At 36.9% G+C, this 18,550-nt stretch overlaps 1 protein-coding gene across 3 annotated transcripts in view; it reads right to left on the bottom strand.

The window, feature by feature from the left end:
• RHOBTB1 (Rho related BTB domain containing 1) overlaps nt 1–18,550 on the bottom strand; it is a 131,666-nt gene that overhangs the window by 106,335 nt on the left and 6,781 nt on the right. For all 3 annotated transcript variants that reach the window (XM_055352046.2, XM_055352048.2, XM_031015433.3), the window contains exon 2: nt 9,145–9,245. The gene's annotated coding sequence lies outside the window, so the exon portion shown is untranslated. The remainder of the gene's footprint in view (nt 1–9,144; nt 9,246–18,550) is intronic.

Raw genomic sequence — 18,550 nt, 5'->3', positions numbered from 1 at the left:
TGTAATGGGTTTTATATTTCACTATGTACAAAATTTTTAATAATAAAAATATTTCCTTTAAATTCACATAAGAGCACTTTCTGGATTTGTAAGTACTTTTTGGTTTCAAAAATACATTTTAAATTTGAGAGAGAATTTCTGGATTCAGAAAGAGTTTAATATTTAACACACAAAATGTGTTTTAAATCATCTGCGCCTTTGACAGCTCAGCTAACAAGCCAATCTTTAGACTTTATCAGAAACTTTTGCATGTGGAATTAGGGCAGGGACTCCTTGCAATAAATTTTTTAAAATCTTAGCTTCATTGGCTAAATTTAAGAGTCTTGAGATCTGTAAATGAAGGAGAATTATATATTATAAATTGTCATGGAAAGAAGGCACGTTTCTAATTAAACAAATTCTGACTTAGAATAAAATGACTGAAATTTTTGGTGCTTTTTCCTCTCTAAATTGTAGGATTAGAGTAGTAGATTGATATTAGAAGTGTATTAGCTGAGTCAGTGCTTAGGGAGCATTTTGAGATCCTTGGCCTTTAAGTACCATACACTTTCAAAGAAGCAATTTTACTTATAGCTCAATATAATATAATGCAATATGGAGAAATAATGCCAACGACAGCTTCATGGGGTGTTGCCCTATTTATGAAACCTTAACATGTCACTTATGTATGGCTGCTTATGCTCCTCCATACAAGCAGCTAAGACAACAATTTTACTGATGCAAAAATGAATAAAGAAAACAAAAGGAAGAAATGAAGGCAGAAAGTGAAAGAAGAAAGAGACCAAAAAAGTTGCCTCACAATCACAAGCTATTCCACAGGCAGAGGCAAATGATAAAATTTGTTTACTTTTTTCTCACCAAATGTAATTATAAACCACTTGGTTCTTTATTTTACTGTTAATATTGTAAATTCTGTAAATCTCAATACATCTTTTCTGTCCCAATCCCCAGATGCCATGTGGTCATTTTATAGAAGGACCATTTCTCACCCACATGAACCAAGGGGGTGAAAAAGGGATGGTTGATTTAATACCCTAACTCAGAATTTATGTAGATTTACAAATCTCTGACTTAATGTTGCATTAACTACTGGTGGCTGCTTTACTGCCTTTAAAACATGCATATATAATTGGATACTATAATGCTTTGCGGGTAAAATAAATACCAACTCACACTAAAATAAATACTCTGCATGATGAAGTTCATGTAGACATAAATTAATCATTTACCCGTTAACCGATATGCACAGGAAAGAAATAGATCACTTATTAAAGGTTGCCTCATCTATAAAATGGGAAAATAAAATGCCGATATATTTTACAGTGCTGCTGTGAGGAAAAATGTATAAAATTATTGCTAAGCAGTTTATAAACCATAAAATGCAGTATGAACATTAAATTAATAATATTTGTACTAATTCAGATTCAACACCCTCTGCATTAAATATATATTTTTGCCTATTGAAGCATACACAAAACTGAGCTGAGGCTTTTTATTTAATTTTTAATGGCGTCTTCAGAATTCTGCAAAGCATCACAGAAGTTATTGGCCATGTTAAAACAACTTTTTAGTGGCTTATTCCTACTGTTTCTGAGACAAAGTTCCTGGCTGTTCACATCTCCAACCCCATATTTAAAGTCTTCTCCCAAAGGGCTTTATGTCTCCACTTGCATAGACATAGTAGTTACAAAGGGAACATGGGTTTGCATTTCCCAATCAAGTGGAAGTTATTAACATGATTTGGGCTTTGTTTTATTCTACATTATAGACTGAGATAGAGAATTAATGCTAAGTTGGGAGTGAGAGTGGGTATGTTGGGTCTCTGCGTATTGTATCAAAACGATCTGCAGTGTAAACCCGTGCTGGGACAGCAGCATGGCTGTGAGTCAGCAGGGTCTCAAGGCTATCAAGCTGCTCAAAATGTTGCTGGTTCTAGAGATAAATCAAGCTTTTGTTTCTCAGCTCGCATCCAGAAATGTCATTCAAGGGCACAAGAGAGAGCCAAGCAACATAGAACATAGTTCCTTTCTTCTTCTACTTCTTCTTCTTTTTCTTTTTTTAATAGAGCATTGTTATTTTGAAGAACTACTTATACAAAACCTGTAAGCCACTCAGCACATTTTTAACATTGTCAATTTCCCTTTGATTCTCAATGACAAAACATATCAGACGTTCCTCTACTCACTTCCTTTTATAGAGGCCATTAATATAGAAATACCTCCTCTTCTTCTGTGATATGATAAATGGCTGGCTGGAGATGTCTGAAACACTGCCAAATCAGCCCCTGTGTATCATGTGTCACCAGCAATAATAAACAGTGACTAATTTTTGGTCATAAATTATATTTATGGCTTCCTTGTCATCAGTAGGTAGGTATTTTCTCGAACCAGGTTCAAGGCTCTAATATTTATGCTAGGAATATGTATGCTAGGAAAAGTGTGCCTAGGTTCAAAGGAAACTAATCCTCATTTGTTTTTTCATTTAATTGCTTGTGGAGCTTGTTATTTTCATCTGTATCTACCTTTTTTTGCCTAAGAATTTACCCAGGAGTGTTTTGATCATGATTCTAATTTATCCCAGTAAATTTACCATTTTGGTGATAACAGTGTCTTGCCCAATAGGAAAAATAATAAGGAAAGGAATATGGCTAAAATGCAAACTTACCTAGTTAAAGTTTATCAATGGTCAAAAAGAAAATACAATGAAACCATGCCCTCCATCTCATAAGTCTAGCTGTGGGTAAGGGGATCAAAGTTTTCCTAAACAAACTATAATAAAGGCAGAACACCAGAATATACAATCACTATATTGCAGAATGGCAAATTATGGCTCTGAGGGAAAAGAAATGAGGTGAATAAGGGTGCAATTCGACTTCAATTCAATTTAACCAATACCAGGCACTGGAGTACATGGTTGGGATACACTGGTGAAAGTCAACAACAATCATTGCCTGCCTGCAGCTTATGTTTTAGATGAGGGAGAAAGACTGTAACAGTGAGTGAATTACATCATTTGTCAGAAGTTGGCAAGTATCAAAGAGAGAAATAAATCAGAAAAGGGAACTAGGAAGTGTGGGAAGAGATTACATTTTTAGAAGGGTAGTTAGTGAAGGTCTTATTGAGAAGGTGAGATTTGAACAAAAGACTTCATGGAAGTGAGAGAGCAGGTCGTGGATGTGTGACTGAAGAAAAGTGTCCCAGACAGAGTAAACAGCAAGTGAAAAGGTCATGAGGCAGAAACATACTATATGTTCTGGCAGGGTGGCTAGAATAGAGTAGAATGGGAGAGGGAGGAACCGGAAGGAAGTGAGGTCAGGCAGGTCACTGCTGGCTGACTCTGCGTGAAACAGGGAGCCAATGGAGGATTCTGAGTCAAGGAGCAAAATTATATGATTTATACTTTATTGAAAAAAGACTATAGGAGGCAAGGGTGGAAGCAAAGTGATCAGTTAAATTCATTAAAATTAATAGTTCAACTCTCCGCTTTGCATTAGCTTAATGAATATGAGCAAGACATTAATGATAGGTGACAGTTTAAAATTAAATGCAAACATATTAGAGTTGTAACTACACAAAACTAAAACTGGCTGGAAGAGAGAATTCAATACAAAAATCAATAAATGTCCACTGGACCAATTGGTAAGTTGAACACATTTTTGACTAAGGCTATGAATATACGATAAAAAAATGATTAAACTTTGGGAACTTCAAGCATTGAATGCTAAGGAATAGATTAAAAATGTCCCTCCTTAACATTGTCTGGGTTGTGGAATTAAACAAGTGTCTATTATGACATTGAGATGCTCTTCTCAGGTACCTTTCAGTCCTTTTCTTACTGAGAGTTTTAAGTTGGGGAAACATGAGCTAAGCAGAAAGCACGCCACCAAGAAAAATGAAGGAACCCAGAGTTTGGATTAATTGTAAATGTTTTATTTTCAAACTTAGAACATACGAATGATGGGAACACACATAAAAAGTGGGGTCTTCTCTGGGGAATAAAGAAAAAGGAAAAATCTAAACATTGATGAAAGGTGAATTTAGAATTTAGCCTTCTACTCAACCTTCCTGGCAGTAGAAATGATTAGGTTATGAAACACAGCTCTTTCCCATCTCTCCTGAGCTGTGTAAGTTTAGAACAAATTGGGACTGAAAAAGTGTCAAATTTCACAGTAGGAATGCCCATTCAAAGAGCCACTTCCCTCTCTGAAGTAGGTTACTACATTCACCTGGGGAAATTTGTAATGGTTTATAATTAGGTGGCTAATTAAAAAGTGGATTATCAACTATATTAAAATATGCTAGAAAGATGTGTACATTATTCATTCTTTAATTTTGGAAATCTGCCATTTCCTTAAAAATATCCTTACTGGGAAATTCCATGTTTGATATGTAAGTTTTCTTTTTTCTTCAGAAATGCATTTTTTTGAAATGAGTCTAAGATTTTTGTTTATTGAGGTAACAAATGTCATTTGAAGTTTCTCTGTCAGTAAAAAGTACTTAACATCATAGTTATCATTCTTTACAATGAGAAGAGAAGGCTATAATTAGAACTCCAAGGCAATGCGAGGTCCCCAAAATTACTTTAGAGTCAAAATAATAAAGATGATGAAAATAATAACTGTTTTCATTTACTCACTTCTCATATATATGCCAAATATTTTGTGTCTCAATTCTCTCAAGAGCCCTACGAGGTAAATTTATGCCCATTAAACAGACGAAGAAACTGAGTGCAGAGAAATTAGGTAAATTATCCAAGGTCACACAGCTTGAAGGTTGTAAAGCTGAAATGCAGACTCACGTCTGACCTCAAAACTCTTGCATTAACCAAGATTTTTTCCCCCCTTAAAATGGTTTAGCATCAAGTCAAAACTATTTTGATGCATTCAACTGGTTTTGAAATTGATAATATTCATGTATCATATAACCAATTAATCAAGATCTTATATTAATCAGACCATATTTCTGAGCCATTTGTCCAAATATTAGCTTATTTTATAAAGTAAAACATGATCATCAGGAGACTCCTGATGCATTACTAACAGCAGAAGTTAAAAAATTAACAGTCACTTGGTACTATAAGTTACTTTTTTTTTTTAACACGGAGTTTCGCTTTTGTTGCCCAAGCTGGGGTGCAATGGTGTGACCTCGGCTCACTGCAACCTCTGCCTCCTGGGTTCAAGTGATTCTCCTGCTTCAGCCTCCCAAGTAGGTGGGATTACAGGTGTGCACCACCATGCCTGGCTAATTTTTTGTATTTTTAGTTGAAATGGGTTTGCACCATGTTAGCCAGGCTGGTCAAACTCCTGAACTCGGGTGATCCACTGGCCTCGGCCTCCCAAAGGGCTGGGATTACAGGCGTGAGCCACTGCGGCTGGCCTGTAAGTTACTTTTTATTTGTCTTTTTCTATTTATTCCAGTTTCTAAGAAGATTATATGACTACTTTCTGAGAAATTAAATGGCGGCCCATGAACTTTGCTATAATCATATCTATGTGCCTTCTAGACTAGTCAAGTATTAAGTGGGTCACTCTACTCCTAAAGGCACCTATATATTGGCCACTTCAAGTAGATAACTTAGCAGATAGGCGTGACTAACTGTACTGGGATGGGCTTGCTGAACTGTTGACCGTACTCAGTACTGATACCATTTGGGTGATGTGGAGTTCCTTCTCAAATGACAACAGTAACAACATAATTATACTAATATTTTTGAGGGTGTATTGTGTATCAGGCATTGTGCTCATTGTATATATTACTTCACATTACTCCAGGGTTTCTCAACCTTGATACCATTGATTTTTTTGGCCAGATGACTCTGTTGTTGGGGGCCATCCTATGCATCTAGGGATATTAGCAAGCATCCCTGGCCTCCCTAGATACCAGTAGCACACTCAACCCCTCCAATCGTTATAGCCAAAACGATCTCCAGTCATTACCAAATGCCTCCTGATGGGCAAAATTTCCTCCTATTGGGAACGTCTGTTTTACTTCCTCTATGACTCTAAGAGGCTGATACTGTTAGACTAATATTACTGATGAGGAAATTGTGACTCCCAGAGACTTATGTAAAATGCCTAAGTTCTCACAGATAGTAAGTTACAGGGCTAGAATGCATGTAGACTGTCTCACTCTTGAACACAATGACATTGAGGTTGAAATTCACATGTGAATTTCATGTGCTTTTCATTTGCCCTCTTTCCTCTTCTGCTCCTTCTTATGGTGGGCATGGAGCAGTGGGAGGGAAAGGCGGTGCACATGACATAGGGCACAGAACTTTTATTGTTCCATGGTCTTTTAATCGACAGATTAATTCCATTTTAACTGGAATTCTGGGAACTAATGAAAAAAAATTACAAGTGCTAGATGGTCTATTCTCAGTGTTCTTGAATCTGTCTGATTTAATTCTAACCAATTAGCATGCCATTATGGAGGAATATTATGTTGGGAATCAATATTAAGCTAAATACTAATATTTTATTCAGTATTAAAAATTCATACAAATGGTAATACAAGTGCTTTATCCCTACTTTCTCTAAATGAGAAGAAATGCTTCCTTAGGGCGATTCCAGTGAAAATGATATCTTCTTAGGAGACTATTGGTATTACACTTTACATAGATCATTGCTTAAATGAATAAATAACAATTAACTGAATGAAATTTGCTTATTATAAGACATATGATTTTTCAGGGTATCAACAATTGTTTTTCTTCTTATAGTTATAGTATAATCCCTTGTTAAGATGAGAACAAAAGCACATTATTGTCCAATATTGTTCTATGTAAAAGAATAAAATAAGTGTCATGCTTATCCTGATTTTAGGATATCATTTCTTTCTTTTTTCCTCTTGGATACTTCACTCTTTATTGATTCAGATATAATACTAGGCTGGAATTTTTGAATCTAAATGTATTCAGATTTTGCATTTTACATCTTTGCAAAGAGGAATACACCTAGATGCACTCTAATACACCTAAACACTGAAATAGGTGAGAATGTAATAACCCCCTAAAGATAGTTTAGTAAGGCATGATTTCAAAACTAGATTTCAAACCTGCTTTCCGAATTGTGCCCCTGGGTACCTTCCCCAATGTCTGGCCTTGCCTTGCTACACAGCATGGACCCTGCAGAGCTTCCCGGCCCTCCTTCCTTCTGGCCTGTCCCTCTACTTCTTCTACCTCCTAATTTCAGTATCTTTTTCAAGCTTCCCAGGTAGGATAGCAATGAAAGATTTCCATAGTTTGGATCTAATGAAGACGTTTATAATTTTTATCACTTACGTACTTTAATTCCCAACTTCTTGGTCAAATATTTGACAACTACCTGAAAACTATACCATTTAAAATCTCTCTAACTTTCTGAATTATTGTACTCTGTTCCTCAGTATTAAAATTAGAAACGTTTTGCTCCATATATTTGCTCCAATTGGGTAGGCAATATCAACCAGTTAATATGCACGTACCTTGTAAAGGGTGCTTGTAATTCTAAAGGCATATTAGAAGTTAAAAACTGACATGCAAAATCAAAGGAAAAAAATCATTGAATAAATTAAGTTAACAGAAACATTAGAGATTGGAAGTCTGTTCAGCATAGTAATCACCATTACAAATAGGAAAATTTAAACTAAAAAAATAACATCTAATGGATTGACTTTTCTAAAATATTGAAAGGATTTTATTAATAAGTGTTTTATGCATATGGCTATTCTGAATGTTCCTTTAAAAATGAAAGACTACAGCCTTAATGAGAGATATTATTATGTGAACATATTTGAATCTGGCTTATGAAACATAGGGCTTGAGAATTTGAAATGTGTGCATAAAATGCAAATAGATTTAATTAACTGAAAACCCATAAGACAGAACTTCTTCAAATAAGCAATTACTTTGGGGACTAATAGTGTAAATAGGATCCTGGTTCATTAGCACAAATACCCATATGAGAGAAGGATCAGCAAATTTTATTCTTTAAGTTATTTATGCACACATGGTAATATCTCATTAATTTGGGACTTCAGTAAATTTAAAATCTTTTGATAATTTGTTCATGAGCTGGGTGGACATTTACTTTGTTTTGTAAATTATTTATAGGTGGATAATACATGGTGTTTTAAACATTTATTTTCAGTCTTATGTACACTTTTTAGACACAGAATAAACAATTTTCAAGGAACCTCAGGCATTTTACAAGTTCCTACATACATCCAATCTATATGCTAATAACAAAATGTTCATATGATTTATTATAACAGGTCTCCTTAAGGACTTCTACTTTATTATGATTTGTTGAAGTTACTATATGTAGTTAAAGGTAATAAAAGCCACATTTGTTTAAGAGTTATCTATAATTCAGCTTTCCCACAAATTCAGATATGCCCACCATCTTAATTCTCTGGAATAAATGAAATTTTACAATATTTGCAGCTACATACAGAGAGTTTTCCTTTTAAATATGCATTAGAACATATAAACATATGAAGAAAAATAAAATACAATGAAGAGTGAAAATAACAAATAATTTTATGGGTGGACAAAGGAGAGTAAACTGTCCATTTCAAATAATTCTATGTTTTTTAGGCACAATACTCTGGGGAAAAAACTCAATAATGTGGACCTTTTTTCAAAAGCTGATTTTACTCACTTGGGATGACTCTAGTTCTAATAAGATTTTCTAATTAAAGACATTCAGTGCCCAGGCCAAAAAGGGCGGATGCTCCAAGCTAAGGCATCTGGGAAAAAGAGAAATGCCACGCACAGCAATCTGGTCATTTCTAAATCTTCCTTGTATATGGCCATGACTTTTCAGAGTCCACATGTCAATTTCCTGTACAAAATGCTACGCACTAAAGAATTTTAACTGTGTATAAAGTGGATAGAAGAGTTATGTTATTTTAGTAATCAAAACTGATATGTAGGTCCAAATGACTCAAATTCTAAACCAGATAAAATATATTCAACTAGAATTTATAAAACCCATAATTGAACTAAAAAATGAAATATTTCTATTTTTTGTGAAACATAATGAAGACAATCTAGATATTATTCATAAGTCATGCCATCTTTACACAAGATGCTTTTCCATTTCTTTGTTAAATATTGTAAGAAAGGGGAAAGCCAATTCTGTTACCTAAATTAGTAGTTACTTACCATATGAAGGGGGAAAATAAACTTCAATTCCATTTTCATAACTTAGTCAAGAATGCTTGATGAAGAGGCCTCTTTCATGTGCTTCTTGATTATTATAAAACCTAGGAAAGAGATATATACAAGCATGGAATGTTTCACTATCAAGAAGAAAACCACTCAAACAATATTAGTTTCTCATGTCAGTGATTATTTCTCATGAGAATGAGAAGTATGCCAGCCAACTACATGCCATTTACAAGTCTCCTAGCTGCTTACAAAAGTTAGAGCAAAGAAGGCTGAAATGACTACTGCCTTTGGAGACAGAATATCTGGGGTCAAATCGCACTCATAGTTTCCATCTGAGTGAACTTTAAGTCCTTAACTTCCTGGTGATGCTGCCCTCATCTTCCAGGTGGAAGTAATAATACCAGTTACTCAGTGGGACTGTTTTGACAGTCAAATGAGATAATGTTTGGAAAGGAATTTAGTTAACAGTAAAATTATTTATTTATGCCATGACTTTCTTTTTACCTTGAGGATTTGAGGTGCTTTCCAAGAAATTAATGAAATATAAATAAAAGATATATATAATGTATATATTATATATATTATATATATATAATATATATTATATATATAATATATATATAGGCCATATATACTGGTCAACACAGTTGAAGTGATTGAAGTTATAATATGGATTTGAATTTCTTGGTAATTTAGGTGAAAGGAAAACAAAGTCCTATTCTTAGGAGAAACCCTGTAAGTCCTATTCTTAGGAGAAAACATATCACTTCCTCCAAAGAAACCAAATATTTTATCCTCCTAATAAAAAATTCATTGAGAAATTTTTCATGTAAAACCTGAAATAGAGGCATTGAGATAAAATGGACTATTTTATGAGTACGACTGACTACCTAATATAAAAACTGAAGGGCAAAACAGTACTTTTGCTTGGAGGTAGTTATTATCACTGTAAAAACTGTATTATTCCTAGAAACAAAACTGAAGCTTGAATCAGGAAACCTTAAATACAAAACCAATAACTCCCAATTAGCAAATCATCCAGCTCCCCTCCCTTTCTGTGCCTCTCTAACAAAGACACAAGCAGCTTCCTTACTAAGTCATTTTCTCAACAGTAAGGAGGAGTTTCTGAAGGAAATTGTTGATTGCCGGTGGCTCCAGGCCAGTTGCTGCTCATTAATGAGTAACGGCAGAGCTGCAAAAATGAAGTGTGGACCCAGATGTGAGACAAAACGGACAGCTGCACAGTGGGGCTGTGCCACAGGGAAAGGAAGAGAAAGAGAAAAGGCACAACCTAGTGATTATATCAGTGAAACAAATCACAGCATGAGGCCTCTTCCTTGAAATCCACATCTTTTTCTTGACTTCCCTGAAACCTCAATTCCCATCTCAAGAAACTCCCCTGAATTTTCTTCTTCTGGCTTCTCTTCTGCCTTCCCTTAAACGTGGGCCTTCCACAAGGTGCTCCACTTGGCAGCAATTTTATTCACATCTAGAGCTTAAATTATATTTTTTGGATGCTTCATCCCCATCCTCTCCTGAATTTGCCTTTTCCCCCTGTTCCTTAAAATCAGTGGCACTGCCACTCTCCCTGGTTCAACACTTGGCATCATCTTCATTCTCTTACTCCCCACAACACACATATCCAATGATTAGATTATGGCCACCTTGCATACAAAAAGCCCTATTTCCCATTGACATATCCAAGGTCACTGTCATAGTTCAGAAACTCACCCACCATCCTCCATCTCCCATGTAGGCAATGACCTCTCATCTAATGCATTCCTGCTTCCAATCTCCCATCATTTCCCAGGTTTCCGGGTGCTTCTAGTCTTTTTCTTAAACCTCATGCTTCTCCCCTTGCTTGAAAACTTCTAACAGCTCTTCAACAGACCTCAACAGGATAAACTTTTCAAGCACAGCTTTCCAAGATCTGAGATCAATATGTTTTACCACTTTCCACATAACCTCTGCAGACATTCTAAACCATCTCCCCTCACTATCAAATGCTCTCCACCCCCTAACCCCTGACAAAAGTTGTTTCCTGCCTCTGAGACCTTGGTTAGTAGCTGTCTGCTGTCTGAAATACTCAACTTTTTTTTTTTTTTTTTTTTTTTTTAAGACCGAGTCTCGCTCTGTCCCCCAGGATGGAGTGCAGTGGCGCGATCTCAGCTCACTGCAAGCTGTGCCTCCTGGATACGCCATTCTCCTGCCTCAGCCTCCCGGGTAGCTGGGACTACAGGTGCCCACCACCACGCCCGGCTAATTTTTTTTGTATTTTTATTAGAGATGGGATTTCACTGTGTTAGCCAGGATGGTCTCGACCTCCTGACCTCGTGATCTGCCCGCCTCGGCCTCCCAAAGTGCTGGGATTGCAGGCGTGAGCCATCACGCCCGGCCTGAAATACTCAACTTTTAACACACAGTTATATTTATTTATTTCAAAGAACTAAGATTTTATTTTTTAAAAAATATAATTTCTACTTTTATTTTATATTCAAGGGATACATGTGCACGTTTGTTACATAGATATAATGTGTGATGCTGAGGTTTGGGGTACAAATTATCCTGTTACCCAGGTTGTGAGCATAGTACCCAATAGGTAGTTGTTCAGCCCTTGCCCCTCCCTCCCTATCTAGTAGTCCCCAGTGTCTGTTGTTCCCATCTTTATGTCCATGTGTACCCAACATTTAGCTCCCACTCATAAGTGAGAATATACAGTATTTGGTTTACCAGTTCTGTGATAATTCCCTTAGGATGATGGCCTCCAGCTGCAGTCACATTGCCGCAAGGGACATGATTTTGTTACTTTTATGGCTACAAAGTATACCATGGTGTATGTACACCACATTTTCTTTATTCAATCCAGCACTGATGGGCACCTAGGTTGATTCCATGTCTTTGCTATTGTGAATAGTGATGTGAAGAACACATGAATTAATAGCAAGTTTAAATGCCACCTCCTTCAGGGGTCTTCCTGAATCCTTGGTTAAGAATTCATTGTATCCTCCTCTTCTACAAACCAAGGATCCTTAATTGTACCCTTCCTATGAAAGTCGCATTTATAGTACTCTGGCTTTATTCTAGATAGCTATACACCCAGCAGTGCCTTTGCTATCAAGAAGTTTACAGTCTAGCTAGGGAAACCTTGCTTTATTCACATTTCTAACTTCCATGGGATAATATTCAACGCTCTAAAAATTATAGGAGATTAAAGGATTTTTTTTCAGTCAAATATCACTGTGAAAGGCTCTGAACACTGGGTTAAGGACACCATTTTAGAAAATATTTTTTAATAATAAGTGACAACAGCAAGACTGTCTGATTTGAAAGACAAAAAGAATGAAAAGAGAAAATGAGAGAGAGAAAAAAGTAGAAGTTGATGTGTTTTTTCTTTCTTAAAACACAAATTTGACTGTTTTATAAAAATCAAGTAAGTATTTAAATCTGAGGAAAAATGTTGCACTTGTTTTAAGGCATCAGATTACAAAATGCATTTGAGATTATCACATGAATTTATTTCATGGCGTAAGTATATTTTATGGTAGATTTTCCATGAGGGACGGAAAATGTCTTCCTGGTGCCTGTCCTAGTCCTAATGCCTAGTACATATAAGATACGTTGATAATTGTTGAACGAATAAATGTTTACTCAGCCTTATCTCTCTCCAGTTGCCCGCTAATCTCTCACTTCCTCTTCATAGGCAAACTACTGCAAATAATCATAGACACTCATCTTTCTTCTCTTACCTCCCAGTGACAGCTCACAGCAGTTCAGTCTAACCTCTGCCTTAGCACCTTGTTTCCTGTGCTGAGACAGTGAGGTCCACTTTGCCCCTACTCTGGGTGGGGTTCCAACTTTGGTGCTGAAGCAGAAGCAGGAAGGAAAACTGAGGCTGTAGCTCAGGGAAGTCCCCAGACATGTGCTCTGTGATGTCCCAGGCTCCCTCCACCCCTGCTCTCTCCCCACACAGCAATGCAAGCAGGTGGGAGAGGCAAGCCAGCACTGCTTCGTGACATTTATTTACCCTGGCTGTAGGAGCACCACTGATGGGAGAAACAGGTGGGGCTATGCTCATACAATACTCTTGGTATGCAGGTTCAATCTTTTCTCTCCAATTCAGACTTCAGAACCTCAGACTGTTCTTTTTTTTTTTTTTTGAGACGGAGTCTCGCTCTGTCGCCTAGCCTGGAGTGCAGTGGCACGATCTTGGCTCACTGCAAGCTCCGCCTCCTGAGTTCACGCCATTCTCCTGCCTCAGCCTCCCGAGTAGCTGGGACTACAGGCGCCCGCCACCACGCCTGGCTAATTTTTTGTATTTTTTAGTAGAGACGGGGTTTCACCATGTTAGCCAGGATGGTCTTGATCTCCTGACCTCGTGATCTGCCCACCTCGGCCTCCCAAAATGTTGGGATTACAGGCGTCAGCCACCGTGCCCGGCCAACCTCAGACTGTTCTATGCTCAAACTCCATCCTAGTTTCTCTCTCTTTCTAGTGGTCACCAATAGGCCAATGATTTTTCTTTCTATCTTGTCTACTCCCCAAGAATCTTTTTGAGACAGATGCAAGACGTGAACATGTAAAATACTCTTAAACAGGCAGGACGACAGACAGAACCAGTTACAACTGTATTTCCTGTACATATCACTTAGCAATTTCTCTTTATTTTAATTCAAAAATAATTATCTCCTGACCAGTATTCTCCATCCGTGCTCAATAAAACACACATTTCTCAGTCTTCTTTCAACTCAGCTGACCACTGCTACTTTTCTAGAACCCTTGCTCCTCTGCCCCCCATGACCCAGGAATCCCTGCGTTTCCTTCTGTTTCTTTTGCTATTCTTCCATCCTCTGTGGGCTCATCTTTCACTACTGGGCCATTATGGGTTTGATTTCCTCCAGGCATTTTGGTCTCAGTGTTTTCTTCTATAACTTGCTTCATTATCTTTCTCTAAGCAATCTTATCTGCCTCCAGACCTATGAATGTCACAATGAGTCAGAAGTTTATATCTCTGACAAGCCCCACAACCATAATCCAATGTCTGTCTGCTGTCTCCCGTGATGTCTCAAGACATCTCAAACTCAACACATCCAACACTGAACTTAGCATCTGTTTTCACACACATGTTCCTCCACCATTGTTCCCTGACACTTCCTCATGGGGTGCACATAGATATCACAGAAGGTGGCCTGTCAATTTTACCTCCTACATATCTCTTGAATCCATTCACCTTTTGGAAGTCACTGACACCTCATCCTTCTCCTTTAGGCCAGGGTATCACTATCTCTCTACTGAAATATTTCACTGATCTGCATACTTTTCCCCCTTGCCAACCCATATTCCACATGGTAGCCAGAAATATATTTTCAAAATGTAAAATTGATGATGTAACTAACTACAGCACTCCCCACACCCCCACCAAAAAAACCAAAAACAACAAAAATCCTCAATCTTCTCACTGGTCCTAGGATGAAGGCATATTTCTTGATATGGCTAAAAAGGCTCCCATGGTGATGGACCTGATGACATCTCCAGACTTAAGCAGTTCACTCCTCTTCTGCACTCCAGACAGTGTGGCCTTCCCTCAGTACTTTTTTTTTTTTTTTTTGAGACAGAATCTTGCTCTGTCACGCAGGCTGGAGTACAGTGGTGCAATCCTGGCTCACTGCAACCTCTGCCTCCTGGGTTCAAGCAATTCTCCTGCCTCAGCCTCCTGAGCAGCTGGGATTACAAGCGCATGCCACCATGCCCGGCTAATTTTTGTATTTTTTTAGTAGAGACGGGGTTTCACCATGTTGGCCAGGCTGGTCTCAAACTCCTGACCTTGTGATCCACCCGCCTCAGCCTCCCAAAGTGCTGGGATTACAGGCATGAGCCACCGCGCCCGACCTTCCCTCAGTCTTTCATGCTGCCTGTTCTGTCTCCTTCTAGAGGACTTCAACATGTAGCATGCCTTCTGCGTGTATGCCCGGTCTAGTTGATGCCTGTGCATCATTTGGATCTCATTTTACAGAACCTTCTATCTCTCTTTTGTAGCACTTAGAACAGTTTCGGTTCCATATTCATGTGTGTCATTCTTTTATTGTCTGTCTTCCCCTTCTAGTCCATAGGCTAAATGGAGGCAGAGAGTATCTGATGCAATTCGGTGTCTAACACATAGTAGATTATCAATAAAGACAACTTTTTTGAAAGTGTGAGTGTGTGAAATCAGTATGAAAAGACATAAATTCAGTGAGAAACATGTATCCCTAGGCTGGCATTTAAAAATCCAACTCAGGATTTTTAAATCCTGGGGTACATTTTGCACAGAACTGGGGTCAGTCACAAGAGCATTGAAAGCCTTGAATGGATATAAGAAATGAAAGTAGGAAGGTTTCCCTTCTCATTCACGCTTAGTAGTGGGTGAATGGGAATAATAGAGGTTTTTGAATGAAACATTTCACCTGAGCAGATGCAACTGGTTTTATGACATAAGATATATGATATAAGATGTGCTAAGATATGAAGGTAGTATTTTCCAATCCTATTATCTTCATTTTTGCTACTGTATATATTGAATAGGAGTCATTGCAAGGGGAGGAATGAAGGACAAAGTCCACAGACATGCTGGAGGGGACACAAAGGAGGGAAGATATTTCAAAAACGCCTAAGTCTCTGGATTGTAGATATTCTGCTGGATATGCCTTTTTATATCTTAGCTTCTAAAATTTATGTCATCAAATGCAATATAATTGTCTCTGCTTCCATATGGTGACAGAATTCTAGCAACTGTATCAGGATCTCAATAAATAGGCGAAACTCAAATGTTGCATAAGATGTTTTCCCTCAGTCACATTTTTCTCATGCCCCCAAATCATGAAACACAAATTTTGTAAATTAGAATAGTATCAGTTATGAATGCACTTTTGCAATTATGAGAGTAAAAACATTCCACATTGAAATAAGAAATGCCATCTGATTTTGATCTAACACAAAGGGAAAAAAACACATTCCATTTAAGAATGACAAATAAAGCTGTCAATGTGATCCATTTATAGCCCCTCAGAGAATGCCACAAATCCACATAATGTTCTAAAGAAGCTAGTTATTGTATTTGCTCTCTCAAAGGAAGAAAGCGTAGAAGTCCCAGATAGACTCCTATCCAAGGAAACTAAGGTTAGCAGGAATAACTTGCTTTAGTCAATGTCTTAGGTGCATGCCTCTTTAAGAAGAGAACAACGGCTTTGGGCATTTTATTAAATAGTGTGTAACAATGGAAATGGTGGAATGATGGAGGGGACGTGTCTCTCTGCTTGGTTAGGTGAAAAGAGGAGCTGTAAGAAAATGGAGAAAACCCATTGTCTTCATTGCACCAGCTCCATCTCTTCTTACTGGTGTAATGAGGCCTCCTTCCAAAGGTCTACTGCTGACAAAAATTATAATAAGCCATAAAACCTTAATTATAAACATTCAAAGTGCTAGTCATTTTAAAGCATTTTTTAATGGGTTATTTCAGGCTCAGCTACAAGGGCACATGCCAAAAACAAAACACCAGAAATATATCTCTTTATTCCTTATTACAATACTCAAGCTTTCTTCTTTTAAGAGGTAGTTTCTATTATATACATATGCATATATTCATGTGTAAGTATATATAAAATATGACCCTCTGCAAGGCATAACTGATTTTTTTCTCCTTTGCATTGCCTGCTCAAAAACTGAGAACAAAATTTGTTACTATCTTCTAGCAAGAGTGTTGAATTTCATGGCATAAATTTTGAGTATGAATCTCTCTCATGGCCCTATCTTATGTTCTTAGCCTTATTTTTTTCCTTTGACTCATTTTTTCTTACCTATTTGAAATACATTTTATATTGCTGTACGGTATATATTTTATTAGCCTTTTTCTGTAGGCCCTAAATCCTTTCCAGCATATAAATAAAATATATACCATTTATAGGTAGTCTTTTTTTATTCCTCTGGAGGGTTGCAAAATTCTCCAAAGGCAACATGTACTTGATTACTGTAAAAATATGAGCATTAAAATTTATAATTCTTTTGTAGTAATTAATTTTTGATGACATTTAGCTCAATAGTGCAATTAGATTTTCTTAATATTTGTATATACACTTTTAGAGCTGAGGTTTTTAGCCTGAGATCCATGAACTTAAATTATATGCAAAAAATTGTGTATGTAAATTTTCATTGAGGAGGAGTTTCAAAATTTTAATCCAATTCTGAAAGGTAAATGTGACTCAAAAGATTAGAAATTATTGCTATGTGTTAGGATAACACTAAAAAACCATATCCTGATCTTTATTAATTCAACGAATTGACAAAATATTTGTTGAGTATCTATGAAATGCCTGGCACTATAATAGATCCTGGGAAGACAACAGTAAACATGCAGGCTTGACCTCTGACCTCAGGGTACTTCTAGTCCAGTAAGGATGAGGATAAGCAATTAAAAAAATGAAATAATCAAATGGTAATATACTACAATAAATAAAACAAAGTGATGTAATAGAAAGTGAGTGAGATTAGGTGGTCAGGGAGGACTTCTCTGAGGAAGTGACATCTTATCTGGGCCAAGCACCATCTGAGGGAAGAATATTCCAGAGAAACGTAACAGCTAATAATGCAAAGACCCTATGGGAGAAAAAGGCTTGTGAAAATGATAGCACTTCCAGAAAATACAAATGGTAGATCTCCAAGTTCACATTTTCCATAATACTTCAGTCTTGAAATATCTGCATGATGTTTCCCTTCTCTTTTTTTTAAAAGTTAGATTTTCTAATGTGAGGGAAAGATATCCTCAGGAAAAAAAATGCAATGCATTTTATTATACATTAAATTCATTCAATAAATATTTGAGTCTACTATCTTTAAGGCACTGTGGGAGATGCTCTCCAGGTGCTTAGCATAAACTAAATAAAAAATAACTGTCATACATGCAACTATAATGTACCTTAAACCAATCTTGTATTGTTCCATCTCATAAGCTTATGAGCCAAGTAAATTCTAGGGCCCAGACACTTTAATGCACAAGAAACCCAAAGCTCTTTAGAAAGGCACCAATCACCCTGTCACAGTTGAAGATAGATAAGTAAAAAAACAAAACAAAACAAAACAAAACAAAAAACAAAGCACATAATGAAAGATGCGGCTAAAAATTCTTTCAAATTTTCCAAGCCATGGAGTAACATTGTACTCCATGGCTTGGAAAATGGTCTAAACAACCCTGGCTGCGTACATCAATACATTAAGCTGTGACTAAAGATCATAAATAGCTCCCACATTATTAGATGCTTTCTTGAACTAAATTATTTATGAGTATATTAAAGAAAATATTATACCAGTAAGAGGACTATATTGCTTTGGTCACAAAATTCCATGCTGGGAAATTCTTACATGCTGGCAAATG

The sequence above is a fragment of the Gorilla gorilla genome, chromosome 8 (assembly GCF_029281585.2).
Source record: "Gorilla gorilla gorilla isolate KB3781 chromosome 8, NHGRI_mGorGor1-v2.1_pri, whole genome shotgun sequence".
NCBI lineage: Eukaryota > Metazoa > Chordata > Mammalia > Primates > Hominidae > Gorilla > Gorilla gorilla.
The sequence above is the reverse complement of the archived record's forward strand: the minus strand, read 5'-3'. Positions and strand labels throughout refer to the sequence as shown.